Raw genomic sequence first — 18,527 nt, 5'->3', positions numbered from 1 at the left:
ACAGTCGCGGGTCGTCAAAAATTGGAGGAGCCCTGCATGTCACCCAGTGCCAAGAGTGCTACCCGTAGCACACGGGTGACGGTGGCACATGGGCCCGTGTGGTTGCCGTCGTCTCGGGGTGACGGGGAGGGAGGAGAGCGTAACCCACCCGAGGTGCGTTCTTTTACGGACCGGTCTAGGCGTGCGCTTCCTTTGCACGTCTTGGAGAGGAGGGCTTCGGTCCCACCTAGCTTCCCTCCCCCAGGGGAGCGTAGGGAACCGAAGCGACTACACCAAAGGGAGCAATCGCCCGGACATGTGCGAAGAGTTATTTTAGAGGTGCGGACATTGCAAGTACGGTATAAACAGTTCAGTGGGTCAATTCCTGGCAATTACGCCCAGTACCTGCAACGGTGGCTTGGATAGCCTTAAACGTTACATAAAGGGACCGTTGCCAGGCACACATCGCGCGCTCGCCGAGGTCGTGGGGCTTACAGCTGTACGATTCACTGCTCTTCGGCAGGACCGTCCTCGGCATCTCTGGCCGCTTCAGCTACCCTGGCCAGAATCACATATACGCGCAAATTTCAGCGCAGTCAGGAAAATGCACCTGCAAAACTGACGCAAAATTGGAGGGAGACGCCGACACATAACAAGAACAAGGCACGCGGCGCACGCGACACCGCACGGAATCTGGTCAATACAGAATTGTGTAGTGCACTTTCCAATGCTTAAAACTTTCCTTGTTTTTGTTGTGTTGGTAAAAGAGATAATAGTCACAACAGGTTATGCAAATTTCACTGCTTCTTGATTATTTGGTCTTCATTGCGTCTGTTCTAAAACAGCAAAAGTTCTTGAAATTCATAATATTTTTAGTGTCGATGCAGATAATTACTCCATGGCTTGAGTAAATCTCAAACAACACGAGGTGGGCAGCCGTGTGATGTCGGCAGGCTTCGCCGCAGTCCAATGCAGCTGATGGGTTGGCTAGTGGGCAGGTGATGTTGCGCGGAGCTGAGCACTGGAACGATGCTGCTGGACGAGGACATCTCCAGCGGCGTCAACACCCTTGCCGATGGCTTGGCATAACGGCGACGCACCGTCACGGAGAGCCGACGTTCCAGACTGCGACGCCATTGCAGCGGGAGAGACTCAAGTCCGTCTCGAGGGGCACAGGTCCCCTCAACTGCCGCTGCCACAATTTATGGTCGATGGTCTCGGGGCGACTGGGGGCCGGAACCAGGGGCACGTCCTTTTACGGGCCCGTCTTGGCGTGTGCTTCCTTTTGTTGTTGTTTATTGGAGTTAACGGGCGCGCCGACTGCGGTGGTCATTTGGCGCCCATAACGAGTTTTGTTTTACCTATTCAATGCACCGCATAAATGGTCCCAAAATTGGTGTCTTTGAGAAACAAAAAGATCTGTTGATATTCCAGAAATTGTTAGTTGTCTCCGAGCATATCACAGAGGGTAAGGGGAAAGTCATGCCGTCCGAAGTAACGTTGGCGTTCTTCCACGAGGCGCGGACAAGATATAAAGATATGGCGAACGGTAAGGACAGCACCACATCGATCACAGATAGGTTTATCGGCTCCCTCCAACATATAGCCGAGGGTTGCGTACGTGTGCCCGATAGGTAATCTGCAGAGGATCACCTCTTCTCGCCTCATTTTGCGGAAACAAGGGAACCACTGACCCAGCTTAGGTTTTATTTCTCTAAGCTTATTACCATTCATCCGATCCCAACAGCGCTGTGACTAGGAACCCAACATGACGTGACTTTCTTTCCGGCTTGATCCAGTTGAGTCAAACGTATTAAAATGTCCTGTATGAGGGGACATGATGGATAAAAAGACTTCACACTCAGAAGGCTGTTCAGAAAGCCCGTCAAAATGAGATGTAAGGGTTCGTCGCCGAATTCAATAAAACATAGTGCTTTAGTGATTGCTATGAGCTCCGATGTGAACACCGAAGCATTTGGGGACAATGAAAACGAACGGATAACGCCACCGTTTACAAACGCACAGCCTACACCGTCAGAAGTTTTAGAGCCGTCCGTGTAAGTACGTGTGTAGCCCTCATATAACTCTATACGCTCAAGCGTTCTGGACCTCATTATATCTGGCAGCGATACGTTTTTTTATTATTTCAGTCAGAGATGTGTCTGTGGGGGGTAAGATCAAAACCCAGGGGGAGGGCACAGATGACCTGATCGCTTCACCTTTCGAATGATAATTTCGTTTTTCCGCAGTAAGGCTTGTATCCGGGAGCCAAAGGTTACTGCATGCGCTCGAGGTGCATGGCGAACAAACGGCACAGCAGGCCGCGGAAAGACTACGTGATATGCGGGATGCCACGGGAACTGTCGCAGCTTAAGTGCATAACGCATGCCTAGCATTTTCCTCCTCTCTGAAAACGGCGGCTTGTGCGATTCAACCAAGCGGCTTCGGGTGGGAGATGTGCTCTACGCCCCTATGATGGCAAGTATAGCAGTGTGATGGATGGTGTTATTGATGCGTTTGGTGGATCCGCACGCGCTGTCATCAACAAAACATGCATAGTCCAGCTTACGGCGTATGATTTCCCGATACAGCAGCAAACGCGTGCTCCAATCTCGGCCATTCGATGTGAGCGAAACACATTTTTATACGTTCAAAGATTTAAAACAGCGTTCACGTAGCGTCTTAAGACGTGTTTTACATGGAAGTCGGCGGTCAAAGTATACCCCAAGGTATCTAGCCACAGGCTCAGTTGGAATGCATTGCCCATACAGATGGATAGACAGGTCACCGCATTGCCGACTATGACAAAAATGCATGGCTACAGCCTTGCTACTTGGAAACCTGAGCCAGTTCACGGTACCCCACTTCTCAACACGGTCAGCAGCCAACTGGAGTACTCCATTGATGGCGCTCTTGCTGCGCTAGTCCAAATGGTAAAATCATCAACAAAAAGGCCACGACCTACAGACTGCGGCAGCCCAATCCCGATGTCGTTAATCATAACGGCGAACAAAGCTACGCTGAGAACGCCGCCTTGGGGCACACCGTTAGCTTGAAGGTGCCTCTCAGGAGTGCGTTTCCAATACGGACGCGGAAAGAACGGTCAGCTGGAAAGTTTTGAAGAAAGGTGCCCATATTGCTGCGTATATCATACCTGTATAGCTTAAGAAGAATGGCCTGACGCCATGTGGTGTCATAGGCGCTCTCTATGTCAAAGAACACTGCGCCTATATGTCGGTTTGCTTTAAATCCCATGCGTATCACAGTGTCAAGAACTAAAAGATTGTCCACTGTGCTGCGACTCTTTCTAAAACACTGGGCATTTGTAAAAGCGCCGTGATGTTGCAAAAACCAAGTTAAACGGACATGAACCATCTTTTCCATTAACTTAGAGAGCGATGAAGTGAGAGAAATAGGTCTGTAATGTAAAGGATCTAGTTCATTTTTCTCGGGTTTAAGAGAGGCACGACAGAAGCTTCTCGCCAAGAAGCTGGGAATTCACCTCTGGTCCAAATCGAATTAAAGGTCGCTAATAAAACGCGAAGCACGCGACGCGGGAGATGCTTAAGTATATCGTTGTTCACAGTGTCTGGGCCTTCTGACACGCTGCGAAGCCTGGTGATCGCCGACTCCAGCTCGACCAGCGTGAAGGGGTCATTATATGAATGCAATTCACCCGTCGAAAAGTTCACTGCAGATTGCTCACATCGCGTTATATGCCACACAAACTGTGGGTTTGTGTTACCACCTACGCTGCGTTGGGCCAGGGCCCGGGCAATCTCATTCGCAACATCCAACGGGCGCGTCACAGCCTGGCCGTTAACACACAGCACCGGCAGAGCTATGGGTGAAAACTTCCCCGAAATACGCCTGATCCGGGCCCAAATCTGCGATGTCAGCGTAAACCGGTTTAGCGTGCTCACGTACGCGCGCCAGGAAGCACGTTTCACCTCGCTTACAGTGCGCCGAGCGAAAGCTCTCGCTTTCTTAAATGTTATTAGGTTTTCTACACTGCTCCTGGTGTCAAAAGCCCGAAACGCACGTTTACGCGCTCGGATGGCGATCCGACACTCCTCCGTCCACCACGAAACAGGAGTATATCGGGGAGCGCTAGACGTGCGTGGGATACAACTGTTGGCACACTCTAAAAGTCTGTGAGTAAAATCTTCAATAGAGGGTGGCGTCCTCTCAGGCTCAGTTACAAAGGATTCTTCGAGCCGAGTCTCAAATTCGCACCAGTCCGCTTTCTTAAAATTTCAGCGTTGTGATCTAACACTCAACCCTCCACCTCTCTTAAACGGGGCCCACACTGGGAAGTGGTCACTTCCCATGGGGTCATCTCCGACGCTCCACTCGAGGTGTCGGACGAGCTGGGGACTGAAAAGGCTCAAGTCTAGCGCTGATGTCTGACCGGGCGGCATTGTAAAATGTGTACGAGTTCCTATGTTTAAAATACATGGTGAAGCACCGTGGATAAAATTTTCACACAGCCTCTCACGAGCATTGGTGACGTAACACCCCCATGCGGTGTGATGCGCATTAAAATCGCCTAGAAGAAGTGGTGGAGGCAGTTCAGCCAGCAGGCATCTAAGGTGCACCAACGGAAATTCGATGTCTGGTAGAAGGTAAAGGGAACAAACGGTGATGTAACGATGATTGAAATGAAGCCACACGGCCACCGCCTGAAGCGTGGACCGCAAGCTTAAACTCCTCGCTGGCACGCTATAATGAAATGCAAGGAGGACACCGCCGTGAGCAATGCTCTCCGTCAATACGTCGTTGCGAAACATCGCATATCCTTTCAAAGAGCAGAAATGTCAAGACGCTAGCTTGATCTCCTGCAGCGCCACGGCTGCAGGAGAGACCCTGCTGACGACAGCCTCGAGATCGAGGGCGTTCGCCCTTTTTCGTCTACAATTCCACTGAAGAAACGCCTGTAAAAGGACGCATTAAAAAAGCGGTAAGATGTAAAAAGCTAAAACAAGTCCCGCCTTAAAAGAGCTTGGCTGCGCCAGTTGTATGCCCAGATGCCTCAGATCGAGAACTACGGCTTAACTCCGGGGGGACGTGCCCACCCTAGGACGAATCTTTGGGCTCGCTCCGTCAGATGGAGAAGGGGGGCCGGCTGGGGCACGCTTTACGCCAGCGTACCCAGTCCGGGATGGAGGTGGGGGAGGGCCCGTCGGTGGGCCTCTACCGGGGTTCGGGGGACCAGCGGGGGCCTGCACCGATCTCCGCGGCGATGGAGTGCTGTTTCGGGGGACGGGCCCTTTGTCTGCCCCGGACAGACGACCTGACGCCTTAACACGCTCCAGCTCGGCCAAGCGCGCTCGCATGGCCCTGCGGGCGCGCCTGTCAGTTTCCTGGCGCTCCAGCGTCTCTGCCACGCGCTCACAGGCACTGGCAAGAGGTGTCTGTAGCGAAGGGACCGATTGAGTCGCAGACGAAGGCACGGCCGACGGCGCGCGGGGACTCCGACCACGCCGAGCCGTCGTCCAACCGTCGCCCGTTGGTGATCCAGCTCGCACCCAGGAGGCCAGCAGAGCGGCGTCTACCGACTGGTCGATCGCCGTGGAGGGAGCTTGGAGTGCCGGCTGGGAGTCGGGCGTTCGGACCGAGGGAACAGCCGACAGGCCAAACGACTTCAGAAGTCCCAAGAACTGAATTGCCGTCATGTGCTCCAAGACATTACTTTGTGGCAACGAAGCTTTCATTTTGGACGCATACCATATTTTCGGGTGACTGTCGTAAAGTTCACGAGCTTCACGGAAAGCGACGTTTTTAGGAGTTTCTATTGATATAATCTCCTTTTCTTTCGCATAGGCCAGGGATGTACGGTCGTACGTCGTGTGTGGGACTTGGTCCTTGCCGTAGATGTCGTGGTGGGGTTCAGCAAAGGTGCAAACTTCGCTCGTGTGCTCGGATGACGCACATTTACCACATGCTGGGCGATTACGACAGTGGAGCTCGGTGTGGCCAAATCGCTGGCATTGGTAGCACCGCTTGGGGTTAGGCACATGAGGGCGAACCTTCACTCGACAGTATTCCACACGTATTGCGGCCGGCAAATCAGTGAAACCAAACGTCAGAATGAGGTTGTTGGTGGGCAACAGCTCTCCTCCCCGTCTGACGAGAATCCTGCGAGCACTCGCCACGAAAGTCTTAGAGTTCTTCGACTATCTCGTCCTCGGCGACGTCACGAATATCAAAACAATTGACTACGCCCCTGGATGAATTTTTAGTCTTATGTGGTACTGCTGATATTAACACCGTCTTTTCGTGCTTACCAGTCTCATCCTGAACACTATACGTAAGCTCCTTAGCTGTCATGGCCCTACTCGCCTCCAGACCACTAGCGAACTCTATTTCTATTTTTCATCCCTGAGCTTGTCGCATCTGATGATTTTCCCAGACCTGTCGCAGCCGTTCCGTCTCTGAAACGGTAAGAGGGAAGCCAGCTTAATCTCTTCACTACCGAAGATCAGGATCCGTGGACCGGGGGGCGCGCGTTCTTCTCTGCACCCTGGGGCTATCAAGGTCCGTCCCCCTTTCGGAGGACGGGTGTTTTTAAGGTGAGAAGAAGCCATAAAAGGTGGTTTTCATTTTGACACCGGGGCTCCCCACCCACCGTGGAGCCCAACTAGGGAACGGCTCAACACTCCCTCGGGAGGTGGTCACCGCCAGGGCTACCCCGGTGCTATACGGGGCGAACGACGCCTCCCACACGGCCAGGTGTAACCGGGGAGGCCCCTCCCCGTCCTGACCGTGGTTCAGCGCCGCCGCCCCCTGACCCCTTAAGCCGCTGCGCGCGGCCAGGCGCCCCAAGCGGAGACCCGCAAGGACCACCCAACCGCAACGCGAGCGACAAACCACTAGACCCGTGTGGAGCCCCACGGGCCCCCGCGCCCCCGGATGTCCTGGCCAAAGTGGAGTGTTAGGACGCGCCGTGACTAACCCGCACGACGCGCCCCTCAGCCACCAGGATCCGATCAACCCGGGGACGTGGGCGAGGGGGCACGGCGACCCCGATAAAACGAGGATGAGGTGTGGTGATAGGGCCGGATGCGGGAAAGCAGGTAATGGGAAATGAGCAGGCGGGACAAGCAGCAAGAACTCACGTACCAGCAGGGTCGCTACGTCCTGAGAGGAACAGCTTGCGCTGTCCACCCGTTACCGGAGCTGGGACCCGAGGGGGCGCTAGTCCGCTACACCGGGCGGAGCCGGTGCCCCTGCGCAAAGATATGACCCATACCTGCAAGAAAGCATCAAATAATGACCCGCGAGAGTCTTTCATTCCCCACTGATCGCTATAACAATGCAAAGAGTCAACATTAGGAGGCCCCTCAAACATACGATAAAATATGGACACATTGGTGTTCTGTGACTCATGCAACCTAGAAAAGCTTTCATAACAATTTATGAGATCTTAAGAGGTCCCAGCAAAGATAACGATAAGTTCGTTCATCACAATACGCATTTTGTGCCATCGTAATCCTCCCTTCCCGTCTGGCTGCGCACTTCTTACGCTGAACGGCATCCCCCCCTTCCCCTGCAGCTGTGAGACCAATCCACCCTGGCGACCGTCGGACAACTTAAGTGTTCAGCTGGACGTGGACAGGACTGTCCAGCACGGTCGCACAGGGCGATCGAACGGCCACCCGGGACCGACACGACGCGGGCCCGTCAACGGCCACCGGGGACCGGCACGACGCGGGCCCGTCAACGGCCACCTGGGACCGGCACGACGCGGGCCCGTCAACGGGCACCCGGGACCGACACGACGCGGGCCCGTCAACGGCCACCCGGGACCGACACGACGCGGGCCCGTCAACGGCCACTCGGGACCGACACGACCGCGGGCCCGTCAACGGCCACTCGGGACGACACGACGCGGGCCCGTCAACGGCCACCCGGGACCGACACGACGCGGGCCCGTCAACGGCCACCGGCGGGGACCGACACGACGCGGGCCCGTCAACCGGCCACCCAGGACAGACACGAGCGGACCCGTCAACGGACACCCGGGACCTGACACGACGCGGGCCCGTCAACGGCCACTCGGGACCGACCACGACGCGGCCCGTCAACGGCCACCCGGGACGACACGACGCGGGCCTGTCAACGCGGTCAGCCCGAGCCGGCCGCTGGGAAATACTCACGGCCGTTTATATTTTCCTTTCCTCTTTGCGGTGTTCTGCACAGCATATCAGCCTTCCCCGTACTCCGCACTACCTCCCGACCGTACAGAGCGGTCACTCATTTCTCCATGGCCCTGTTTCCTCCTCCCCCACCGATCGCCCCACCCAGTGACCCGGCCAGGTCAGGCCAACGAAATGACCATCACTGCGACCACCGCCGCCCTAGCGCCGATATCGCCGCCTATGACGTCGCCGCCGCCCAGCCGGCACGCGCGACGCGGCTGACACCACCGCTGCGGCTGTGACATGTTTTAAGTCAGCCTTTATGCGTAGCGTAGTGTAGCATATGACAAGCGTACTAAAGTGCAGTGAAGGGCGTAGGGCACAAGGCAAAGTGTAGGTAAGTATGTTTTGTATGCGGAACTAGTATACACCTTGTATGCGGATCTTGTATGTATCTGGTAAGCGTACCATGCATGCATCTTATATGCGCTTGCATAAGGCAAACGTAGAACTCCAAGACAAACTCCGTCAATATTAGTGTGGCCTTTTCTCACTTTATCAGCTCAGCTCAGTTTATTTCAGTTCCATTAGGTATCAGTGTATCGAGTATGTTCACCCGCGGACCAGCTCCACGCAGGTGACGTCACGCTGCGTGGTAGAGAGGTGACGTTACTCTCCGCGTGGGACTCGTATACAAAGCGTGCGTGGGCTCGCATGGGGGACCCTCTTTCTCTCTTGCTACTTTTTTTGGTGGGACACTAACAAACACGCGAGAACACGCGGCGCAGCCGTGCCGCTCCGCGGGGACAGACGGTGGGCGTAGGTCTTCGTCTGTGTAGTTAAGGTACGTTTACGGATATTTCTCCCTCCGTTTCCTACGTTGATCGCTTTGTGTACTGATTTTACTAACCCATCGTTGCGCCCCTTGTTAAACTCCATTCTTCATTCGTCTGCCCTTGGTCTGTAAATACATTAAGCAAAGGCTCTATCTTTTCCATCCTGCAAGCGATTCTAAGTCGTTCAGGCATTCAATCGGGCTGTGAATTACCCGGGGAAAGCAGAACTTACGCAGTTACGCTGAGCTAAGCGTACCATGGGCTTAGCCCCTGTATGAGTCAAAACAAGTAGCGGACGTGCTCACTTTCATGAGAACCCAACAGCAACCGGCTTTAAAGTTTATGCGTGCATTTAGATGCTTTAAGAACTGTCAATAAATTAGGTTATGCATTTGGACAATTTTCAGCTCTCCATCCTCACAGTTATGCCCTGGGTACGCTGTGTTAAGTGTATTGTCCCCAAAAGTACCGTCTGTTTGGCCCCTAACTGATCTAGAGACACGAAATGCATATCGAGCGTGGCCTTTGTAACAAGGGAAAGCCACCGACATCTGGCTTTATAGTTGTAACTTCGTTTTAAAGATTTTAGCATGACTGATCAAAGTGGCCTTTGGCCTATTTAGTCTTGATGCTGATACTTTTGAAAGGAGCTTTCTTCAATTTTGTTTTGGTTTTAGGATGCCCGGGGTTGAAACAACTGATGTACGACGGATTATGGAACACACGTAGTGCATGCTTTCCCGGCAGGTAATCTTTATCGCAGCAACGCTCAAAGTATCCCAAATCTGTCAAATCAAACGAGATGTCAGATCACTGAGATGCCAACTTGTAAACCAAACGTTTGAGTGCGGCCCCGAGATGGTCTCAAGTGCTCGGATGAATTCCGTCTCCTTTCGTATTGATTAGTTCTAGCCAACGTGCGCCGTAGTTTTGTGGCAAGTACTTCGTCGCGCAAAAAATGCAATAAAAGTTGCGCGAGATGTTAAGCATCAATAATTTCATTAATGCATGGGAGTACCTCTCACCCAATCTTCTTTCATCAGTAACAATGACTGGTCACGGTTTGTTCGCGAGGCTCCTGGTTAGTTGTAGGACTCAGCCGGCTTGCAGGCGGGCTTGTAGATGGGCTGCGGGCAGTAAGAGTGGCAGGGCTAGACCTAGTCGTAACGGGCCTCATCCTCGTGCGTGACGTCAGCGACGTAGCTGGGGTCGCATCGGAAACAGTGCGTGTCACCTTCTGGGCACGGCCGGCCTATTTTGTTCAAACCACCCTTTCACGGCGCATAGCTCACTGCAGCCGCACTGCCCGTAGCAATTGCCACAATGCGTTGGCCCGAGGAAAATAGTTAAAATCTAACCCGAAGATCGCGGCTTTGTGGATTCGACCTCGTTGGTATACGGATATCAGCTTCCAGTAAAACACACCACTTTTATTTTCGTTTCGGTTTTGTACGGTTGAACATCAAACAGCGTGTCACTGAACGCTTGAGAGCTTATTGAAGCAGCGATTTCCACAGATGCTGTCTCTAATTTGTGTAATTTTGCCTGCGCATGGAAGGTTCACCTTTCCCCATATGATAGCATTGTGAGAGCATTATCATCCGGTATTACAGGTCTCTCTCATACGCCAAGACCTTTCTTGTTCAAATCACCGCTGGAGGGCGCAAATCGAACGGCCGCCGCCCTGGCTTTAAAGTGCCCGCATAGTGACTAACATATGTCGCATGTAGACATTGGGACTGTGCACGTTTGATATCTATATGTCAGAGCCATGGAACGACTTCCATACACTATCATTCAGGGAACTAGAACTGCTTTTGAACTGGGGTGGGAGTGAAAAATTCCATCGCAAAGAGACCGTGCAGGAGTGAAAAGATCAATTCACAAAAGATGGAACTTATGAGCTCGTGACTGATGTTTCAGCAAACAAAGACATCTATTTCAAGTTGGAATGAACGTAATATCATAAACCTGACAAAACTTTTTTGTTTTTAACATCTTAAGCTGTTAAAGTGAAACAGAATACATCAAAGCATAGTAATTTCATGACAGTGTAATAAGCTTAAACAACTATTAACACAAATAATTTGATGCTGTACTTTGCACTTCCCTTCCACAGCACTTAAACACAAAACAAAGCAAAGGAATTCAATAACAAAATAACAGAAAATTCAACAAGCATAGAACACTCAAACAAAAAAACCTTGGACTACTACACATCAGCCCATCACTAAGTCAAACACAACAGACATACCTCTGGCTTTTGTTAAGATGGGGTCAGGGAAAACAAACATTTTGCTACTGTTTCTTACAAAATACCAATACTTATTCCATGAAAGTAGTCTGACTATGCCTAACGTAAAGAACCCTTACTTTATCCCATCCTGTCTAACCTGTTTGCATCACAGCAGCAGTTGTGAGTTACTGATTCTTGCACAATTCCTATTGCCACTTGCCATGCACTTAACCAACTTAACCTAACTTAGAGTAGCCCATATGTTGAACATCATCTCAACCCACCTAACTGTTGACAGCAGCAATTGTGATAAAAACATGATATAGCTAGTTTTTGGCCGGTTTCAACTTGCATTTTTATTAAGTTCATTTGTGTATACTTGTTGACATCAAAGTTGACAACACACAAATCAAAACACTTGAAATCACTTTGATCAACTTATTTTGATTGCCATGATGAGCCTATGTCAAGGGCAATAATGGGTATGCTCTACAAAACAAAAAGTAACATAACCTTTAGATGACCATGCCAGTATTGCTGCTTGCCTTTTCAGCTGCAGCAAAGGCATCTATTTAGGCTTGTTTATTCATATTTAGTGACAAAGTTTAACATGTTAGCTTCACATTTCAAATGGGATGGTCTGACTATTTATTGCATACCAATATTTTTTATAAATTTGATCCGAGCTCTTTGAACGGATGTGTTTCTGGGATCAGTGCTTACGCTAAGCAGTGCTTGTTGTGTGAGCCCTGACCCCCACCATCCGATCGCGCAATCCCAGGCAACGGCAGAATTTAGTGGGAAAGCTTAACGTGCCGCAATGCCCGGCACGGTCCGTCCTGCCCTCTGACGTCAACTGACCTTTAGCACGACCGCTGCCACCGGCCGCAGGCCATACCCGTCAAGGCAAATGGCGAGCGCCCTAAAGCGACCCGAACCCACCACGCCACGGGTGGGTGGATCGGAAGGCAGGCGCTCTAATCAATTGAGCCACCGGGACGGACAAACCCATATTTTAATTAAAATGTATAATATTTAACTCATAGTTTAATTGCTATGCAACTTAGAGTGCTTCTGTGTTAAAAATATAGTGCATATATACAGTACAGTCATTTGCCAGCCAGCAAACCATGACAACTATAGAAAACATCTGGTTAAAGCAACCATGACGGACCACTTCAAGAAATTTGCGGCAAATGATCAAGAATATGGAACAAAATAAGCTCATTGCATGCCTTAAGACATCATAATTTGTCTGATGACAAAACTCGATTGATTGAAACAGAAGATGGCTAACTCTGGTCACCATTCATGTGTTGAAAGCAGGTAAGGTAAGCAATAACTTGGTTCACAGCAGGCTTACTGGCTTCTTCCTGCTTCCCCAAGACAGAACGTCAGTACCTTTTGCACGGTCTGCTGGCAGACATAGTCATCCCACTCAACCCCCAAACATAAATATCAATCATGCCCACCAGCCCACGAGATTAAAATGCGAAACAAGGAAGAGGCGTGCCTGATAAACATCTCCACGGGGCAGAATTTCGCCATCAAACACTTCTGTATTAGCTGCGTCAGGTCTGTCCCAAAGATCTGTATGACAGCATTAGGATGGCCTGGCCAGGTAGCCTGGTGAGTTGGACACTCGAAAGGCTTATATTTATCATTATTGAGCATCGCCATGAACCAGCAAAACTGTTAAAGAAAGGTTTCACAGGGTAAAAATGGCGGTGAAAATAAGTTCCGTGCTTCAGATTGTCTCCTTTATTCCCTGTGAACCAGGGCCTCGGATCAGGAATTGTCACTGGCGGAGGGGGGGGGGGGGGGGGGGGGGGAGGGGCAATCCAAAAAAATTATCATAACTCCATCTCTCATTAAGCAAAACTCACAGTCGATTTCACTGAATTTTTAAGATAGCACCGGCCGGAAAATCAATGCAACAACCGTGGGTGGAGCTTTTCCAAAAATGTTGGTGGGGCCCAGGCCCCGCCAAAAGCATTACAGGAGATTCCGCCACTAGAAGGATCGTCCAAATCAATGATGAAGTGAAATAGCTTCGAAGCTATCCCCATTTCAGGTTATTTTACCCGGAACTGTCAGCTGAACACAAACGAGACATATTTGCTGAGTTTCAATTATCTCCACGATACGCATTTGTTCTACTTCTTCCGTAAACACTGGAGAATCGCTGATAAGTTTTTGTCACGTAGTAATCGATCTGAATACAATCGAAACCTGCACGATGCTTCTCACTTAACTCATTTTTAGCCACGCAGCTTCACGTCTTGACGTAAATGCATGGTAGTGGATGAATGCAGACTTGGGACATCGGACGCCAATGCCATCTTACTGAGGCTCCGAAGTTCCTAGGATGGAGATAAATGACGTACATCAGGTTTCAATATTTCCAAGCTGTTTTACAACCTCACCGCAATTGACCCATGATCTGTTTGAGCTCGTTAACTTAATGGTTAAACAACAGGTAGTTTTACTCAGGACGGCTTTTCTTTACGTACATCCTGTGTCATGCACATCACAGTGCATCATTGCATTTGAACTGTTGACAATTGGATGACAATGAAGCAAATAACGCCAAGAGTGGCATCAAAGCTGGAGACATTCAAAGGAAAAATCAAAAGTAGGCCATTCACATGTATTGCAGGCGGCCATGGTCAGACTGGAACCAAACAGCTTATATGACGTCACAGTTCGCTGACATGCGTGCTCCCAACGTGACCCAGTACACTTTACAGCGATCCCTCGGAGCGGAAGAACTTGGCAAATTCACGCTGCTTGTATTTCTCCGGGTCCGGTTAACGGTTGCCTCTGTCTTTTTTTGCCAGGAAGGCCGCCACCGCCGGACGCGGGTCAAACCTCGCGGTGCCCAAGCAGTTCATACTGATGACAAATCGGTCGTTCACCGTTGACAGACGCATGCCCGGGCGATAGCTGCTGCGCACAGTGTTGTAGTGCGACACGGCACGCTCGGCGCCATGCTGTGCGGAGTGACGCAGAGAAGCGACGACAAGAGTTGCCTGCAGACGCTTTTAGCGTTTTTCGTCATCGCCACCAGCTTGCCTTTCATGCCAGGATGCCGATCTCTGGCGTCGCTCATCTTGCGCCATTGGTCACAGGCATCTTTTGTGAACTGGGCCACGCTCTCTCAGCCAAACGGCCCGGATGCCAAGCTGCGACCGGCAGCGATGAACTGTTTCGCTGACCTGGACTCAATCGTAGCGACCATGTCCTGCACAACTTGCTCCGTCTTGACATCGAGCCTGTCGCCCTAGGAAGTTCGTCGCGGCCTGAACGATCTCATTACGCACAGTTTCAAGCGTTCTCTTCGTCCAAAACGAGGCTGCACTAAGAAACTGGTTCGTCTGCAGCTGGAACGAACTTTTCCTCCTGTCTACCAGGCGGAGGCTCCTCTTTTATTAGCTCCAGCTGCAACAGCGCAGCATTGCGGGCCTCCGGCACATCTGGTAGCTGCGTTGTGTTGGTCCCCGTGTTGGAATTTTTCTGCAGGTGGCAGAAAATTCCGCAGATGTCGGCCATGACGCTCGTCACACGGACTGCGCGGCCGCCCGCGGCCTATTTTTTGATAAAGCCCCCGGCCGCAATCTTCTTTTTCTTGCCGCCTTTTGCTGCTGTCTCCTGCCATACTTCTCTACAGGCCGCTGGTCCGTCAGGACAGCGTTGATTGACGACAGCAGGTGCTCGGCGAAAGGGACCTCGAGGTGCTGGGGTGAAATGAAGTGCAGTAGAAGTGACCACCTTCTTGCTGCTCTTGCAGAGCTTTTTGTCCCCGGACTTCAATGTTCAGAAGTGCGTTATTAGGGCACACAGGTCTGTCTTCCAGTGCTGGATCTCCGATACCGTCTTCCCCACACTCTCGAGAGCTGGGTCACCCTTGTGACACACGCACCAGATGGTGATCAGGTGACGTCCCAGCAGTCATTGAGCCTTTTCCAGAGACCACACCTGCGACCCGTGATGGCGCTCTCTCTGTCCGTGGTCAAGCCAACCAGCTTGTCGAGAGGCAGATCCAGTCATTCAACAGCAGTTTTGACCGTCTCTAGTAGACCTTTTGTGTCATCTTCTTCCGGTTCCACCACGTTTAGAATGTAGGTCTGCAGCTCAGCGTCAGCATCGACCACTCTGGCAGGGATGAATTTGTTGTCTTGCTGCTGATGGTCCATACTGCCGTCGACCTGTAGGCTGTACACAACTCCAGCGGCAATCTTGGCGCCGATTTTGGCCCGCTCTAACTTGGCGACGACACTGAGCATCTCCCGGTACATATTCGGATCTCTGTAGTGAAGAGCTGCAGAAGGTGGGTCTGTTGGCTGTAGCTCCACTTCCCAACCACCCTCTCTTGTAGCTGTCCAGACTCGCTGCTCGTGCAGCGCTGCGAGGGAGCGGGCTGGCCACGACCAAGCGGCCAGAGTCTCGTGCAGGCTATCGTTGTAAACAGCAACGGCGAACTCCAGAAGCGTCTTGGTGACACCAGCGGCAGTTCTCTTGAGGATGGACATCCAGGAGTGTTTCGAGCTTCCGCTTTTCCACTACTGCTGCAGGTTTTTCGCATTCACAGTAACAGCATGAGATTTTCCGTGCATATGATCTACCACGCCCATCAGTTTCTCCTTGCTGTCCGCTCTGACGCCGCTGGCATGTAAACCCACCCGTTCGCCGAAGCCTTGGCTGCCTCCACCTCGTGCTCTGCGCAGATGGTGCACACCAGCACAGCTCGCTTCCTGCCGCTTATCTGTCGGTTGTCTTGGAGAAGGCAGTCGAAGGCGCTCAACAACCACTGGACGTTCATTTCGGCTCCTTTGTACCGCTCGCCAGCTGTCGCACTGCTCTGGCTCGGTTTCGCTGGATTGGCAGGGTGCGTCTCCGAAGCAGTAAGGTGGATCGTCGAAGCGGCGAGAGGCGTTCCAAAAGAAGTGGGTTGAGTATACCGGGTGGAATCTAGGAGCAAGGAAGTTGCAAGGATTAAAACTGACCAACGAACAGGAAGAGAATTCTCACCAAAGGGCACAAGGGTAGTAAGACAGACATTTTCAGACAACAATGTCAATTAATGTTACGATGTTACAATGTCCCTGTTAAAACACTGAACTCTTCGATTCTGAGCATTTGAAAATTCGACCTCACTTGACCATAAGCTTGGACCCTTGCGTCACCTAAAATGGAACTAGGTGCTTCGTTACCTCCTGACCTCGGTGCTTCGTTACCTTACATGGTCATACATATAATTCAACCATAAAAGTTTGGTCACGAGCAAAAAGAGAGAAAATGTGGTATCCTTGTCCATGTGGGCCATTTTGGAATAATCACATACTTGACCTGACCCAAGTGAAGAGTCAGAAATTACTTCATTTTACCCCTCATATCCTCAATATTCAATATTTACCGTTTAACCTCGGTTTCTCCTGGTCAGCATATGACATATGTTCATTTAATCCCACTCACGCATCCTGATCTATTCGTGACCTATTGTGACCTTAACATTGACCTGGGTAAAAAGTACACGTGTTTTCGCCTTATGTCGTCAATACTTTTCCGCAGGTGCCTTTTTTCCATGCCATCGATGGGGGCCGAGGTCATGGGGGAAGGGGGCGGAAATCCACCCTTTCTCCTGGCAGGCGAAGGGCCATCTGAAGCCCGGCGGGGACGTGTTTGTTAATGATCACCGGGATCAAATCTCAGGGCGCTTTGCTGCTGGTTCACCTGATGATTTGATCGGGAACGTAACATTTACACAGGAACAACTAATGGGTGGTGAAGGTGGTGTGGGTGTGACACGTTTGTCCCAGCTGGAGATGGTGTGGGTGTGACATGTTTGTCCCGGCTGGAGATGGCGTGAGTACGACATGTGTGACCCGACTGAAGATGGTGTGGGTATTGCGCATGTGACTCGGCTGGAGATGGTGTGGGTGTGACACGTTTGTCCCAGCTGGAGATGGTGTGGGTATGACACGTCTGTCCCGGCTGGAGATGGTGTGGGTGTATGACATGTGTGACCCGGCTGGAGACGGTATGGGTGTGACGCGTGTGACCCGGCTGGAGATGGTCTGGGTATGACATGTGTGACCGGCTGAAGATGGTGTGGGTGTGACACGTGTGACCCGGCCGGAGATGGTGTGGGTATGACGCTTGTGACTCGGCTGGAGATGTGTGGGTGTGACGCGTGTGACCCGGCCGGAGATGGTGCGGGTATGACGCGTGTGACTCGGCTGGAGATGGTGTGGGTGTGACACGTTTGCCCAGGCTAGCAGCAGGAAGCAGAGCGCGCGGATCAATGGTTCGAAGTCTGACTGGAACGACGTCGCCAGGGGAATACCTCGAGGATTGGTGCTGGGACCACCTCCGTTCATTATTTACGTCGACGATTTACCAGAAGTGCGAAGCGCGGTTAAAATGTTTGCGGATGTTACTGAGGTGTTCCATGGCCCCAGCCGTTTTCTTCCCACGTTAACCTCAATGACCTCGTCAGTTAGTCGGAATATTACGATTGTTCCCACTCAAGGCACCCAAGCGTTAAATAGTGCACATCGGCACTTGCAGCCCGTGCCTGACATACTTCCTGAACGGCATGGAAATCGCAATTGTGCCCACCGAAAAGTACCTAAAAAAATTTGCGGAGGCTCATGCAAGATCGTGTTCCACGTGCAGCCTGCGAAGGGGGTTTCTGAGGCCAACCAAAGGCTGGCCGTCGTGAGACTGCCACTCACCAATATTGACATGCTCACGCTGCCACTGTTGCTTGGACCACGGCACGTCCATTTTGGCACAACTATTCGAGGTTATGGCATCATCACCTGGCCCGTTCAAAGAGCTGGACATCATCACATAGGGTCGGTTCGGCGATCTGGGCATCATCACATAGGGTCTGTTTGGCAAGCGGGGCATCATCACTTGGGGTCCGTTCGGCGAGCTGGATCAGGAACGAATGGAGCAGGTTCAATGACGAGCTACACGTCTCGTCCAAGGGGTAAGGCATCGGCCTGAGAGGCTCAGACTCCTCCAACTGCCTTTGCTGCACCACCGACGTCGCAGGGGAGACAAGGTTGCAAGGTTCCAGATGCTTCACGGAGGCATGCCTTTGCTGGTTGGTGAGTTCCTGACCAGGCACGACTCGGAGGTGACGAGAGAGCATGAATGCAAGCTGAGAAGCCCTCAGGCCATGACCTTCGTCTTTTGGAATACATTCAGCTCCTGGGTCGTAAATGGTTGGAACGCTTTTCCACCGGCAGTACTTTCGTCATCCGCAGCCGAACAGTTCAAAACTGGGCTCGATTGGCGCTGAGCTGGCAGCATGTACGACGGCCA

Source organism: Pollicipes pollicipes, unplaced genomic scaffold, assembly GCF_011947565.3.
Source record: "Pollicipes pollicipes isolate AB1234 unplaced genomic scaffold, Ppol_2.1 Scaffold_6686;HRSCAF=7923_pilon_pilon_pilon, whole genome shotgun sequence".
Lineage (NCBI taxonomy): Eukaryota > Metazoa > Arthropoda > Thecostraca > Pollicipedomorpha > Pollicipedidae > Pollicipes > Pollicipes pollicipes.
The sequence above is the reverse complement of the archived record's forward strand: the minus strand, read 5'-3'. Positions refer to the sequence as shown.